Source organism: Bison bison, unplaced genomic scaffold (assembly GCF_000754665.1).
Source record: "Bison bison bison isolate TAMUID 2011002044 unplaced genomic scaffold, Bison_UMD1.0 scf7180017864527, whole genome shotgun sequence".
NCBI classification, from domain to species: domain Eukaryota; kingdom Metazoa; phylum Chordata; class Mammalia; order Artiodactyla; family Bovidae; genus Bison; species Bison bison.
This window is the reverse complement of record NW_011495078.1, coordinates 2,576,299-2,591,134: the sequence shown is the minus strand read 5'-3', so window position 1 is coordinate 2,591,134 and position 14,836 is coordinate 2,576,299.

Below are 14,836 nucleotides of genomic sequence, written 5' to 3'. Positions count from 1 at the left end.
AGCCTGGTGGGCTGCCGTCCATGGGGTCACACAGAGTCAGACACGACTGAAGTGACTTAGCAGCAGCAGTAGCAGCAGTGGCTCAGAAGGTAAAGAATTTGCCTGCAATGCAGGAGACCCGAGTTTGATCCTTGGGTCGGGAAGATCCCCTGGAGAAGGGATGGCAACGCACTCCAGGACTCTTGCCTGGAGAACTCCATGGAAAGAGGAGCCTGGCGGGCTACTGTCCGTGAGGTCGCAAACAGTTGGACATGACTTAGCAATTGAACAACAACAGCAGTTACTTGTAAGATTGACACAGAATCACTGTTCACCTAGAAAGAGTACATGAAAATGTGAAATCATGTGTGAGCTGCAAACAAGAAACCAACGTGAAACTGAGTAATCTCAGGGTCCCTGAGTTGCATCCCTCCTCCAGTTTCTAAATATGCTGCCCAGCCTCCCTGGTCTGTGCTCATATTAATTGGAGAATCCCATCAGGATAATGACATGCTTAGCAAATGGAAAGCCTGTGTGAACTGCACCCCAGTGCCCGCAATGGAGTTATTATACTCCTTAAACTGTCCTTGGGGGAAGAAAGAGTAAAAGAAAAAAATGAGCAATACGGTTGTAGGGAGTCTTTTATGCAAGTAACAAAATATGACCAATATAGCAAGAGGAAAAAAGGGTGGGAGAACAGAATTAAACTAGCTTTAAAATCGCAGTATCTCCCACAAGTCAGGAAAGAAAAGATTAGTACATTACATGATTACACAACACCAAAAGAAACACACACTTAAACTAATGCATGTTTAAAAATCCCATAAACAAATTCAAAATACCATTTTGGCAAAAAAATATTTCAACATAGAAAACATACCAAGGTTTAATTCCCTTCTACACAAGCACTTCTCACAAAACACAGAGAAAACTTAAGTTAAAAATACAGACTGACACTAAAGTGCGAACAAGTATTCGATATCATGAAGGAACTTTAAACTGCAATGAGAGATAGGTTTTTATCTACCAGAGTGAAAAAATAGTTTGATAAACCAAGTCTTCAGTCAAGCCAGAAATAAGCTAACACTCTCATAATTTGGAAAATCTGGCTGCACTCTCTTTGGAGGTCGATTTACAGCGGTGGGTGATCGACTATTGAAAATGCAGGTCCGCTTTGCCCTAGCAATTCTACTTCCAAAACTATGTCCGCTACTCGAACAACTACGGGAGCCTGTGCATTCACGCTCTGCAATAGTCCTGCAGTGTTCTTTGAAACTAGGGAAACCGTCCGAAACAGGCTAGGTGCTCGTGAAGACACGCCTGTTAGATTTATTACAGAACATCCTCCCGAAGAGTATCTTTCAGTCCTTTGGAAAAACGAGGCTTGGAGAAAAGTGTAAGTGGTATTAAATGAAGAAAGAGAGCATATTGCAGAAGAGAACTCATAGTATAATGATCTCTGAGTAAGGATTCTTGAGCACCCGGGAATGTCCCCAGGGGTTACAGAAAGAGGGAAATTTCACTTTTTACTTTGTGCCACTCAGGAACATTTGGAATTTTGCCCACAAAATAAGAAACTAAAGCAAAAATTAGAAAAACCAAACTCGAGCGGTAATATAGTCCTTGTATACTGTTGTATTTTAACACACTGAGTTTAGAGTAGTGACTTGTCTTGGGAAAGATACTGGGTGAAAAAGCCCATCTGACGTGATAATTTTAGGAGAATCCCTTGTTAAATGGGATTTAACTACTTTTCGCTATAAAGCTATAGTATTCTCCAACACATCAGCAGAGCTTTACTTCCCAACTCACATTAGAGCGCTCGACCCCTGCAGGAAGGCATCTGTCAGAGTTACTTACGACAATAAACAACCAAAAATTTACTTACGCCTTTCCTTAAATGCGGAGAAGGCAATGGCACCCCACTCTGGTACTTTTGCCTGGAAACTCCCATGGATGGAGGAGCCTGGTAGGCTGCAGTCCATGGGGTTGCTAAGAGTCGGACACGACTGAGCGACTTCGCTTTCACTTTTCACTTTCATGCATTGAAGAAGGAAATGGCAACCCACTCCAGTGTTCTTGCCTGGAGAATCCCAGGGACGGGGGAGCCTGGTGGCTTCCGTCTATGGGGTCACACAGAGTCGGACACGACTGAAGTGACTTAGCATAGCATAGCATACCTTAAATATGACGTCACCACTCCTTGTTTTCAAAAACGACATCCTCTTCACATTTCTTTCATTTTGCCAAATGCACATCTTTTATCCAAAGCCAGGTTAGAAGTTAAAGCCAAATTTTCTTCTGTGCAAAGTACATCCAGACAGTTCGAGCAGCTGTCTCGTTGATTTCTGTGATGCTAAGCTCGTTCATTGCTCTTCGACGTTCAGATCTGCTCCTAAGCCAGTTAGCCCCTGACACTGCGCCTTTTAAGAAATACGAGGCTTTCAAGTGGTGAGTGCGGTTCTTCATAGGCATAGCCCAGCCGTCCCTCTTTCAGATGGCCGTCTTCTCCTGCATTTCCTGCCTGCAGCCAGACTTCACTCTGCCATCCACCCCGTTCTTTCCAAACTTGGAGTAATTCATTACTTTATCTTTCCTCCATTAGTCGCTTTTGCATTTCTTCTGCTCCAGTTCCAGAATGGATTTTGAAGCAGAGGAAACGGAAAATAGGAAAAACATCTCCAGTGAAGACTCAACTCACCTCTTAAAAGAATTTAACGCTAAATTATTTAGGCCATTTAAAACATCATTTTCAAGATATCCATCAGTTGTGATTGACTTGCAAAGTTTTACTGGAGATAGACAAAGAGCCCGGAGAATGTTCAGTGTGGAGCTCATTAAAATGCCCACCCCCCTATCCCAAGGGAGAAGCATCTCTGGAAAGGGGGACTCTGAAAGGGTTCACTGACCTCTCCTAATCCTGCCCCTGGGCTGAGAACCACGGTCAAAAGCAGTAGAATATAAGAGTAACGTTTGCGTACTCTTCAACCCTGGTGGCCCCGGGTTGAAGACGCTGCCTCCCTGCAGGGATGAAGACATTACCTTCCTTCAGGGGTTACAGGTTTGATCCCTGGTTAGACAGCATATTCAAAAGCAGACATTACTTTGCCAACAAAGGTCCATCTATTCAAGGCTATGGTTTTTCCAGTGGTCATGTATGGATGTGAGAGTTGGACTGTGAAGAAAGCTGAGCGCTGAAGAATTGATGCTTTTGAACTGTGGTGTTGGAGAAGACTCTTGAGAGTCCCTTGGACTGCAAGGAGATCCAACCAGTCCATTCTGAAGGAGATCAGCCCTGGGATTTCTTTGGAAGGAATGATGCTAAAGCTGAAACTCCAGTACTTTGGCCACCTCGTGCGAAGAGTTGACTCATTGGAAAAGACTCTGATGCTGGGAGGGATTGGGGGCAGGAGGAGAAGGGGACGACAGAGGATGAGATGGCTGGATTGCATCACTGACTCAATGGACGGGAGTCTGAGTGAACTCCGGGAGTTGGTGATGGACAGGTAGGCCTGGCATGCTGCAATTCATTGGGTCACGAAGGGTCGGACATGACTGAGCGACTGAACTGAACTGAACTGAACAGGGAGGTAAGATCCCACATGCCTCAGGGCCAAAAAACCAAAACATAAAACAGAAACAGTATTGTGACAAATTCAATACTTTAAAAAAAAAAAAAGTAACATTTCTTTTTAAAGTTGCAGACACCTCACAGAGTACTTCTAGTTATGGATTTAAAAGGGACTTTTTCAACTTATTTTTTTCTCTAGTGATTTGGAAAAACAAAAATATGTTTTTCTATTTGACAGAGGTATTTTAGAAGAACTCAGAGTGTGAACTAAAGTATAACTGCTTTGATATTTGAAGCGATGTTTGCCTGGGAAGACACAGATGAGAACGGAAAGACCAGAGATTGTGCCCCACATCCGAAACGGGTTCACGGAAGCCTGAACATCCCCATGAGAAGCAGTGGGCCAGCGGCCCGAGTGCCTGCTGGCCTGAAGCCCCTGAGAAGAGATGGGACTAAGCTTCCTCAGTTCCTCAAAGTACGGAAAAATATTGCTTAATGTTTACAATAAGGAAAGACACTTCCACCTGCATTAAACGGGCAGATTTTTCCCACCATTAAAAAAGTGCTACAGTTTATTTATCCACTCACCTACTGAAGGACAAATTTTGGCAATAATGAATTAAGTAGTTACAAACATCTGGGTGGTGCAGTGGTGAAGAATCCGCCTGCTAATGCAAGAGACATACAGGTTCGAGCCCTGGGTTGGAAAGATCCCCTGGAGTAGGAAATGGCAACCCACTTCAGTATTCTTGCTGGGAAATCCCATGGACAGAGGACCCTGGCGGTCTACCGTCCATGGGTTTGCAAAGAGTGGGACACATGACTGATCAACTGAATGTTAAAAAAGAGACTTTTGTTATCACTTGGCGACTCTGACTGCAGAGTAAGCTCCTCTATTCACAAGGGCACTTATCTCATCTCAACCACCTCACAAGTCAACCTCTTACACCCCTTTATCCTTTGAAGTTTTGATCATAGTCCATGGCGATTGCTTTGTTGGGGACTAAATTCTTCTAAAACAGTGGAGCAAGGTCTCCTAATTTCCCTCTCCCTGCAACCCCTCGGGGCTCTGCCTCCCCCGTGGGCTTGGCTAGTCCTCATTCCCTCGTTCCTTCATCCTCTTGTGGCTCCTCTTCCCTCTGTCATTCGGAACCCCTGAAAGAGTCTGCAGAAGCCTTCGGAAGCCAGGTTTCCTCAGAGCCAGCCCTGGAGTCGCCCAGAGGGAAGGAGGTTCAGGACCATGAACAGTTACTTTCACCCACATGGGGGTCCCTCCCTCCCCACCCAACATTTTGTGCTTCAGAGGCATGACCCTGGAAGCTTTGAGATGCTCCCAGTAAAAAGTTCTTGGCGATCAAATATTAAAATAGTACAGGAAACACTCCATATTACATCTTCCACATTTATTTATTATTCTATTGAAGTTTAATTTGCAATGTTATATTAGTTGCTAGTGTGCAACTAAGTGATTTGAGTGTGTGTGTGTGTGAGCGTGTGCGCATATGTGTGTTTGGTCATGTTTGACTCTCGTGACCCTGCAGACTGTAGCCCGCCAGGCTCCTCTGTCCACAGGATTTCCCAGGCAAGAACAGTGGAGTGGGCTGCTATTTTCTTTTCCAGGGGATCTTTCAACCCAAGGATTGAACCCATGTTTCCTGCGTCTCCTGCATTTTCTGGCAAGTTCTTTACCACTAGCACCAGCTGGGAAGCCATAGATATATATTCTTCTTTAGGTACAATATGTCTGTATCTATGGCTCCTCTTCCCAGAGGAAAGCCGGAGATGAGCGTCAGGCAGCCAGCTCTTGGAAGAGATGACCGTGCAGATCAAGTGGGACCACATTTTTTCTCCCTTCCCTTCTACTCAGGCTGCAAGCCTGTAGAGATGGGTCTCCCTATCTTCAGCAAATGTAGATGGCAAAATGTCCCAGAGAGGGGAGACAAATCTGAGGTTCCCGAATTCAAGGCCAGGAGGGTCCTTCAAGAGGTCCCAGGGCCAGGGAGTGTTCCAAGTATCCCAGGAGGTAGAGGTGGCCTCCACAGGGAGCAGTGAGGTCCCTGGGAGGAAGCCAGGACTCGGGGACCCTCAGCTGGTGTCCACGATCTGACAGCCTCCAGCATGGGCTGTCTGTCCCCTTTAAAACTGTTGGGCTTGCTAACAAGGAGGTCAGGGTGGAAGACCCCTTAGGCTTCACCCCACGCAAGCCCCTAAGTGTTGATGTCCCAGTCCACTGGGGCTCCTGCTGCAGAGCCCCAAGGCTGGGTGGCTTATGAATAGCAGAGATTTATTCCTCACTGTTCTGGCCTGGAAATCCAAGGGCAGGCTCTCAGCACGGCTGCAGTCTGGTGAGGTCTCTCTGAGTTACAGATCTCCGCCTTCCGCCAGGGCCCCCACTGGTGGACGGGTGGGGAGCTCTCTGGAGTCTCCTTTACAAGGACCCTTGTCTAATCCCCTTAGCATGTCCCTGGTGGCTCAGACTGTAAAGAGTCGCCTGTCATGTGGGAGACCTGGGTTCAATTCTTGGGTGGGGAGGATCTTCTAGAGAAGGGAATGGCAACCCACTCCAGTGTTCTTGCCTGGAGACTCCCATGGACAGAGGAGCCTGGTGGGCAATGGTTCATGGGGTCACAAAGAGTCAGACACGACTGAACAACCAACACTTTCAATCCCTTCATGGGGGCTGCACCCTCACGGCCCAACCACCTCCCAAAGTCTAACCTTAAGCATCAGGTTTCAACCTATGAATCTGGCGGGGGGCCCGGCGGGGGGCACTCAGACATTCAGACCACAGCAGTTGAGAAATGAGGGGCTCAGAGTGGACCACAGTCCTGAGGGGCTCCTCCTGAAGGAATCACTGATCTGATGAATGTCCATCAGGGACCTCTGAAGAGGGAGTGTTGGAGAGCCTGCGTCTCAGATCACAGGAAAGAGCTTGATAGTCTGGATTTCCTGTGGGGGCAAAGCCACGGCGAAGGTCGGATTGGTGGACGAAGAAAATGAACTGCCCTTTTCAACAATTGGCTACCGTATTTACCCAGAAATAGGGCAGGGGTCCTCCTCACCCTTCTCGCTCCTCCTGAGACCCTCTGACAGCATTGGGTCCGTTACCTGGGGGAGATTCAAAGACACTTGAAAAAGGCAGCCGGATCGTCTTCCATTACCTTGTTTATCTGGAGAAATCAGTTCCAAATTCCCAACAACAGGTCTGAACATGAACTAGGGCGGTCACCCCCTGTGAGAGGGCCCTGTCTGGGAACGAGAGAGTCAATCTGACCCCCGGGAAGAAAGCAATCTGCTCTGGTTCCTTGTGGGCAGTGATGGGAAACGTTCGTGTATTAAAGAAGACAGGGACAAGAATGACTCGATTCAAGACTTTAAAGGGGAAAAGAAGGTTTCTTTTCAAGAAACAACAGTCACAGGTGCATTAGATGCGGTATGTACTGATCATTCGGTGGGGGAAAAAAAAAAAAAACAATGAAGAAGGAAGTCAGTCTAGAGTTCTCACGGAAAATGATTATAAAGACGTGAAGCCACTGAAGTCTAGATCAAAGTCGAGCCTTCCGATCAGCCCGTGTGCTCATTAACAGAAGACGATATCACCCGCCTATTTTTAGCTCGGGGACAGGAACGCTTTCTACGTCACGTGACCGGACGGTGACACAGGTGGCCCGAAACGAGGGCAGGTTTTTTTTTCTCCACTGGGGAGCAGAGTGCTAGGCTTGCTTGAGAAAAAGAGAACTCCTCCGACTGAGCAGCGATTGCTCTTTTTCCATCTCGAGACCATATTTTGTGTCGTACATAGACAGCCATGTGTGATTCAACAGGGCCTTCCAAGCTCGAGGACACACACAGTTTCTTCACATATGTACTCAAACATAAACTTCCAGACTACAAATGTCAGCATACTACGTGTTTAAAAAGCCCCCGGGGAGTTTTCTGTCGCTGTTGTGATAAATACGGTAACGTGTCAGACAATACAAGTTTATTATGTTACCGCTCTGGAGCTCCGAAGTTCAAGGTGGGTCTTCCTGGGCTAAAAATCAAGGCAGGACTGTGTTCCTTCTAGATTCTGGGGGAAACCTGCCTCGTGGTCTTTTCTGCTTTCTGGAAGCCACCTCATTCCTCGGTTCTAATCCACTTTCTTTATCCGCAGCAGCCAAACTCCGTCTCACCTGCCCACCCGCTGGTCCTCTGCGGGTAGGAAGGTCCTCAGATCTTGAGGAATCCTGTGACCATTTCGTGTCCACCCAGGAAATCCAGACTGACCTCCTCAGCTCAGATCCTAATCTAATCGAGCCCGCAGGGTACCTTTGCCATGCAGGGTAACATGCTCACAGGTTCCAAGGACTGGGGTGTGGATATCTGGGCCAGGGGCGTGTGATTCTACCCCCTGCAGCCACCGTGAAATGCCTCCTAATGTCCCCCCCTTCACCAGTCTAAAATAAGCACAGGTATTCTTTACTGGGCTTTCCGGGTGGCACTACTGGTAGGGAATCCGCTTGTCAATGCAGGAGACATAAGAAACACGAATTCAATCCCCGGGTTCCCCTGGAGGAGGGCATGGCACCCCACCGCAGTATTCTTGTCTGGAGAGAATCCCCACGGACAGAGGAGCTGGGCGGACCACAGTCCACGCGGTTGCAAAGAGTCGGACACGACTTAAGTGACTTAGCACACACAAGAAAGTGTCGAGTCACCTATGCTTTATGCTCTGGGAGGAAGACGCATCCAATCCTGCTGTTGTTTCTAGCAGGAAGGTTAGAAGTAGAGTCTGTTCAGATGAATTTAGGCTGACAAGAGCCAAGTAGGAGGCCAGCGGCCCTCACCCCAGAGCCTGCGCTTGTGCATTCGTGCTGCAGGGCCTCCCCTGGCCATCCCCCGCCCAGCACCCCCCAGGAAGACCCCTTCTCTGGAAACCTGGCCTCCTCTCCACCAGAGCATGGGCCCACCTGTCTTTTCCACTCTAGCCTCTCCTATCCTCAGACTCTTTCACCAGGGCCTGACCCAGTGGTTTCAGGAAGTAGTTTCAGGGAGATACTCGGTCCGACAGTCTGGCTTGTTTACCTCCCTCGGTGAATTCCGTTCACCATGTCTCACCACCACTGACGTGGTGACGGCACTAGCCCTTCGACCCATTCGCCCTGGATCTCCACACTGACCCTCCTGTGTCCTTTTGCCAAATGTGGACCCTGATGTCCTCAGGGTCTGCTGTTAAAGACCCTGGGACTAAAAAGTGGGGCTTTTTCTCTACTCCTTACTCGAGCATTCATTCTAGCTTTTGTGTTCTCAGTCTTGGCTGGTATTGTCACCATGATACATCAGGATACCAAACACAGAAAACTCATTGTCAACCCAGGCTCCTCTGTCTCCAGAAACAGACACTTAATGCTGAGGCTGAAACTCCAATACTTTGGCCACCTCATGCGAAGAGTTGACTCATTGGAAAAGACCCTGATGCTGGGAGGGATTGGGGGCAGGAGGAGAAGGGGATGACAGAGGGTGAGATGGCTGGATGGCATCACATGAGTTTGGTTAAACTCCAGGAGTTGGTGATGGTGGCCTGGTGTGCTGCGATTCATGGGGTCGCAAAGAGTCGGACTCGACTGAGCGACTGAACTGAACTGAACTGAATAAGTCTCTGAAATCTGCCTGTTCTATATGAGAAGTGTCTTTCAAATGCAACCTCTTCTTTCCTAGAAAAGACTCATGACGTGGAAAATGGACGCACAGAGAAGAAAGCCCTTCTTGCTTCCCAGGGAACGAACGGTCAAGTACATGACTGGTCCAGAGGTCAGGGAAGGACTCCTTACAGTCGCTTTAAGGCAATTACTTACCATGATTCTCAAGTTCCACAGAACGAAAATGTCCAAGATACACCAATGAGAGAACACGCTTTTATAACTTGCTTAAAAAACAAGAATATTTCATTAATTAAGACCGATTTTGACGTTTTCTGTACACACCTCACACGAATTGACAAGAGCTCTTTCATCAAACAGTTGATCTTATTGGATTCATGTCCGTGTGTTGAATAATCTGATAAAATGCTAATTCCATTCTGAGGTCTTGTAATAATTTGTCCTCAGAATCACATTTATTCCATTGTGAGCTAACATAATTTGGAGGTACTACTTTGAAAAAATGTCCACGTTAATCCCCAAGAGTTCCAGAGGTTGTGATTATTTGCTAATGAGATAAATTAGTCCAGATTATCCCAATGATACTTTTTCAGTGAGTAGAACATCTCCAACTATGCATTTCATTTTTTTCTACTTTCTTCAACTTGTGTTGAGATTTATCAGCAACTCTTTTCTACAAAATATTGCAAAACTAAAGTGGTTTCTGATACATATTTTTTAATTAGAACTTTTAAAAAATACAATAAAGGGATGCCTCGTATTTAGAATTATACTTCTCCACTATAGAACATTAAAAAAATTGTCTTTATAAAAATAAAGCATTCATGTGGTTCTAAAAGTACACGTTTATCTTTCATTTCTTGGGTGCTTTCCATCATCATTCTTTAAACACACATTTAACTGTTGGTTTTTGTCGCTCTGGCTGGTGTTGTTCGGTCACTCAGTCGTGTCTGACTCTTTGGCACCACGGTCTGTAGCCCTCCAGCCTCCCCTGCCCAGAACTGCTGCTTTAGGCAATGTCAGTTGGATAATCCCTTTATGTTTAATGAGGTTTATATTAGGATATAACAATTACTTGTAATTTATAAGCTCTGATACATCATTTACACTTTATCTAAAAGGGACAGATAACTAATCCAGAAATTGGTAAGAATGATGCTGAGTGCAGAGAAGAAGCCAGCTCCAAGAACAGGGGCCTTGCCACAGCCCCCAGAGACTAGAAAATGGCACCAATCCGCAGGCAGGGGGCTCACACCTGGATTACACGCTCTCCAAGCCCCCAGAGAGGGGACAGGCCGCTGCTGCGCATCCACCCTCATAGGCACTCGGCTTCACACTTCCTCTATTCTCACGGTTGCCAAGTTTAAGAACACCGTTCAGGCGCCATGAAGCTGAGGCTGAAGCCTAGCTCCCCGCTGCACAGTCAGGATCCAGGTGAGAACTCTGGGTGTTTCCAGGGCAACTAACTCGTCTCCATGTTTCTCTTCTTTTCCCAATTAAAATGGAGGCACAATGGTAACTAATTGGCCTGCCGTCTATGGCCATACCACCCTGAACGCACCCGATCTCACCTGATCTCGGAAGAATTCCCGTCCAGTGCAGGAGACAGAAGAGACGCGGGTTTGATCCCTGGGTAGGGAAGACCCCCTGGAGAAGGGAATGGTAACCCACGCCAGTATTCTTGCCTGGAGAATTCCATGGGGTCACAAAAGAGTTGGACACGACTAAGCATAGACCCAAAATGAGTAAATACATCTTTTCCGACGGGAGAGTTTAAAAGGACTGAAACCACTACTGCCATCGGCCCTAAGAGCAGTGGACTCTCTGCCCTAACACCCTCAGTCACGGGTGACGGACACGGACAGCGGCTCCCCCTTGCTGCCTACCCACCTGCTCGCAGGCCCAGGGTCCTTGTAGGCACGTGCCTCAGCCCCGCGGCTTGTCTTCCGACAGGAGCAGAGTGCTTCGGGGTGTGGTTGTGATAGATTTCTCCTTCTAGAGAAGTTTTTCTTCCCTGAGTCTTTGGGGAGGCCAGGAAGTGGGGGAACCGGGGCTCCCTTGTGGAGGCAGCTGCTCTCGTGGGTGCTCTGCAGACCCAACACGCCAACGGCTAACAGGAGGCCCTGATGGCTCGTCAGCGGGGTGCCCCGTCCCTGGGAGCTTTGGTCTCCAGGCCCCCATGTAAGGAGACTGGGGCGTCCCCCTGGACAGCTGCTTTGTGTCAAGAGGAGCTGAGCATGTTTTGTGGTCGAGGTTTGATCACTGAAGACCTTCATATCTCTCTGTCATCTATCATCTGTATATCCATCTATAAAGACCTATCTGCCCATCCATCCCTCTATTTCTATCTTCCATCTATCTATCTATGTCTATCATCTGTTTATCTATCTATCCCATCTGTCTGCTGCTGCTAAGTCACTTCAGTCGTGTCCGACTCTGTGCGACCCCATAAACGGCAGCCCACCAGTCTCTGCCATCCCCTATCTATCTATAAACACCTATCTGTCCATCCATCCCTCTATTTCTATCATCCGTCCATCTGTTTATCTATGTCTGTCATCTATTTATCTATCTATCCCATCTGTCTATCCAGCTATGTTGTTGCTTTTCAGCCACTGAGTCGTGTTCGACTCTTTGCGACCCCATGGACTACAGCTTACCAGGCTTCCCTGTCCTTCACCAACTCCCAGAGGGTATTTAAACTCATGTCCATTGAGTCAGTGATGCCATCCAACCATCTCAACCTCTATCATCCCCTTCTCCTCCTGCCTTCAATCTTCCCCAGCATCAGGGTCTTTTCCAAGGAGTCAGTTCTTCCCATCAGGTGGCCAAAGTTTTGGAATTTCAGTTTCAGCATCAATCCTTCCAAGGAATATTCAAGGTTGATTTCCCTTAGGATTGACTGGTTTGATCTCCTTACAGTTCAAGGGACTCTCAAGAGTCTTCAGCACGACAATTCAAAAGCATCAGTTCTATCTATTCGTCCACTTAATTGTTCATATCCCCTCATTCATGCCATGTGTTAAAGTCTGCTTCTCTCATATCTATCAGCCAAATATCACTCTCAGCCAGTGAGGACCCCGCTGTTGCAATCATGATTAGCCACAGACTTGTAACGACCCTAACAAAATTATCTTATCTGGTGAAATGAATTTTGCCTTATCCTGGCATCTCCAGATCAGCCCAACTCTAGGCACTTCCACAGAAGAACCCCGAAGATGACTAAGGGTTTCTGAGGAGAAATTAGGCAATGAGATTAGACTATTTAGTCTGGAAATAAAGGTTATGAGGCTGCTGCGAATCTTCAAGCATGATGCAACCTCATATCTCGGTTTCTGTGGAAGACAGACAGACAGAGGAAATGAGCTCGTGCTCCGGTCTGCTGAGGAGCAGGGTAATAACCGTCCAGAACGGGGGTCAGGGAGAAACAGCAGAGCCCAGAGAAACTTCTGGGCTCCCCCTGCCTCATTTTTTGGTTTTTATTTCTTCCCACTGGCTAGTTCTAAAATTATTAAATTTGTACGAGCTCATGTTGTGTATTTTCCAGGCACAAACTATCCAATGTGTTTGTGTGTGCATGTTACCACCAATGGCGCACACAGCAGGGCTGCGTCCTGTAGATGGTTGGGCAGGAGGCTTTCCCTCTACCACCAGGAATCCAGCGTCTTCACGGACCGGCGTCTGCAGAGCCAACGCATCACGAGAAATCTTAGGTGTTCACCACATGTGCATCCTCCCTGAGCTCACCAGAGCTCCGCCAGACCACCCTCCAGTGTCTCCATCTTGTCCAGAACTCGTGTCTGCCTCATCGCACACTTGCAGGAGTGTGTCCACACTCTGAGTCAACCTAGAGGGGTGGGATAGAGAGGGAGGCGGGACGGAGGTTCAAGAGGGAGGGGACATGTGTATTCCAATGGGCAATTTATGTTGTTGCAAAAGCCATCACAATATGGTAAAGTAATTATACTCTAATTAACAATAAAAATAAATGCATAAAAGAAAGTCCATTCCTACGAAGGGATTCACTGGATAAAAGACAATTTTATTTTTAACCCCTTTAATTTTGAATGCTCATTCATATCTCCAGGTTGCTATTTAAGTAAACCAGGGGTGCTCACACTTGACTGTGCATCTCCCCCATGTGAAGGGCTCGTCACACGTGGATGTCGGCTCTCAGCTCTTCGGAGCTGCTGGGCTGGAAGGTCTGGGCTGGGGCCCTGGGGTGTGTGTCTGTAACAAGGTCCCCAGGGCTGCTCTTGCTGCTGGTCTAGGGCCTGAACTCTGCAAACCACTGAATTAAGCCATCTATTTGTTTCCACAGTTTATTGTGATCCACACAGTCAAAGGCTTTGGCACAATCAATAAAGTAGAAATAGATGTTTTTCTGGAACTCTCTTGCTTTTTCCATGATCCAGCGGATGTTGGCAATTTGATCTCTGATTCGTCTGCCTTTTCTAAAACCAGCTTGAACATCAGGAAGTTCACAGTTCACATATTTTTGAAGCCTGGCTTGGAGAATTTTGAGCATTACTTTACTAGCGTGTGAGATGAGTGCAACTGTGCGGTAGTTTGAGCATTCTTTGGCATTGCCTTTCTTTGGGATTGGAATGAAAACTGACCTTTTCCAGTCCTGTGGCCACTGCTGAGTTTTCCAAATTTGCTGGCATATTGAGTGCAGCACTTTCACAGTGTCATCTTTCAGGATTTGGAATAGCTCAACTGGAATTCCATCACCTCCCCTAGCTTTGTTCATAGTAATGCTTTCTAAGGCCCACTTGACTTCACATTCCAGGATGTCTGGCTCTAGGTCAGTGATCACACCATCGTGATTATCTGGGTCGTGAAGATATTTTTTGTACAGTTCTTCTGTGTATTCTTGCCACCTCTTCTTAATATCTTCTTCTGTTAGGTCCATACCATTTTTGTCCTTTATCGAGCCCATCTTTGCAGGAAATGTTCCTTTGGTATCTGATTTTCTTGAAGAGATCCCTAGTCTTTCCCATTCTGTTGTTTTCCTCTATTTCTTTGCTTTGATCCCTGAAGAAGGCTTTCTTATCTCTTCTTGCTATTCTTTGAAACTCTGCATTCAGATGTTTATATCTGTGTAGATCACAATAAACTGTGGAAAATTCTGAAAGAGATGGGAATACCAGACCACCTGATCTGCCTCTTGAGAAATTTGTATGCAGGTCAGGAAGCAACAGTTAGAACTGGACATGGAACAACAGACTGGTTCCAAATAGGAAAAGGAGTACGTCAAGGCTGTATATTGTCACCCTGTTTATTTAACTTCTATGCAGAGTACATCATGAGAAACGCTGGACTGGAAGAAACACAAGCTGAAATCAAGATTGCCGGGAGAAATATCAATAACCTCAGATATGCAGATGACACCACCCTTATGGCAGAAAGTGAAGAGGAAGTCAAAAGCCTCTTGATGAAAGTGAAAGTGGAGAGTGAAAAAGTTGGCTTCAAGCTCAACATTCAGAAATGTTGAGAAATGAAGATGAAGATCGTGGCATCCGGTCCCATCACTTCATGGGAAATAGATGGGGAAACAGTGGAAACAGTGTCAGACTTTATTTTTCTGGGCTCCAAAATCACTACAGATGGTGACTGCAGCCATGAAATTAAAAGACGCTTACTC